The sequence below is a fragment of the Arachis ipaensis genome, chromosome B06, assembly GCF_000816755.2.
Source record: "Arachis ipaensis cultivar K30076 chromosome B06, Araip1.1, whole genome shotgun sequence".
In the NCBI taxonomy this organism is placed as follows: Eukaryota; Viridiplantae; Streptophyta; class Magnoliopsida; order Fabales; family Fabaceae; genus Arachis; species Arachis ipaensis.
The window spans coordinates 16,458,543-16,459,867 of record NC_029790.2 but is presented as its reverse complement, the minus strand read 5'-3'; the positions used below and the strand labels follow the sequence as shown (position 1 = coordinate 16,459,867).

At 29.4% G+C, this 1,325-nt stretch overlaps 1 protein-coding gene across 2 annotated transcripts in view; it reads right to left on the bottom strand.

Moving 5' to 3' along the window:
- LOC107645760 (vacuolar protein sorting-associated protein 32 homolog 2) overlaps positions 1-900 on the bottom strand; it is a 9,866-nt gene extending 8,966 nt beyond the window's left edge. The window contains exons 1-2 of one of the 2 annotated variants that reach the window (XM_016349862.2): positions 805-900; positions 727-756 (exon numbers count right to left, since the gene is read on the bottom strand). The gene's annotated coding sequence lies outside the window, so the exon portion shown is untranslated. The remainder of the gene's footprint in view (positions 1-726; positions 757-804) is intronic. The other variant, XM_021104126.1, reaches the window with a different exon arrangement.

The following is a 1,325-nucleotide window of genomic DNA, read 5'->3' as shown; positions in this document are numbered from 1 at the left end:
CACGAAAAAAATCAAACTAAAAAATTAAAAGCAGTATAAAAGTTTAATTAGAAGAAAAAAATATAGAGAGGGTAAGGGATACAAGCAATTGATTTTATCGGCTAAGAAGAGGAACTACAGGCTCAGAAAGAGGAGAAATCAGAAGGTAAAAGATCTAAACATGATACATGAAAATATTATGATGTTTAATCATGAAAATACAGAAGGTAAACGATTAATTAGAATTTAATCAGTTTAATTAAATATAAAACAAAATTAAGAAATTAATATATAATACATCAAAGTGACAATTTTATCTTTAACATACAGCCAACAACATTTAAATAATTTCAGACAAATTAATGTAGCAAAGAATATAAAAACACAGTCAAAAAATTAGGACAGAGAATTAACCCAGCGAAAAAAAAATTAAACATCAATAAAATTGTTCTAGAAAACTTAACAAAATACCATCAACTAGGCTATTTAACAAACCAGTGAAATACCATAAACAAAATTATTTCAGAATCACTGAAATCAACCATCATCAGACCATCATCAGGGTTTATTCTAGTTTCATACAAATTAATAAAAGAAAAAATATAACAAAACAATCAAAAACTCAATCAGAAACATTATTCTGTTATTCCAGGTTTTAGAATCATACAAAAATAAAAACTTAAAATCTTAAAACTTAACAAAAAAAACAGAACAAGCAGAGCTTACCGGTGGTGACGGAAAACCAACCTGACGGCGACGGAGGAACGAAACAGACGGTACTTCAAGAGGAGAGGAGACGACCAAGAGCTTCGATCTGCAAGTCTAGTGGCGACGACGTAAAGGAGAAGAGGATCGAAGACAGAGAGGGAGAGAGCGGGGGCTCGAAGACAGAGGCTTGATGACTAGGACGAGGCAAGAATAGAAAAATAAAAAAAAAAGATGAAAAAAATTTTATTGATTGTTGATTGATTGAATTATGAAGGTAAAACTAAATATATATAGAGTATTATCTACGAAAGATAAAAGTAAATATAAGATAAAATATAAAGATAACATAAGATAATAATGGCTAAAATTGTAATTGAATTTATGTATTTTGTTGGGCTAAATTTATGAACCGTTAGACTTTTTTATTGTTGTCATGGATTAAGGTAGAAGAATAGTTTAATATCAGGAGATTCGAATTCTGCCTTGTGCATGCAGCAACTCATTAGCCAGCGACAAATTTTAAATAGAACTCAGTATCGCCACAGATTAGTTCTTGATCTGTCGAATTTGAAGATACCGTAAAAAATAAAAAAAAATAATAAATACAAAATTTACGAAAATATATAAAATCTACCGTG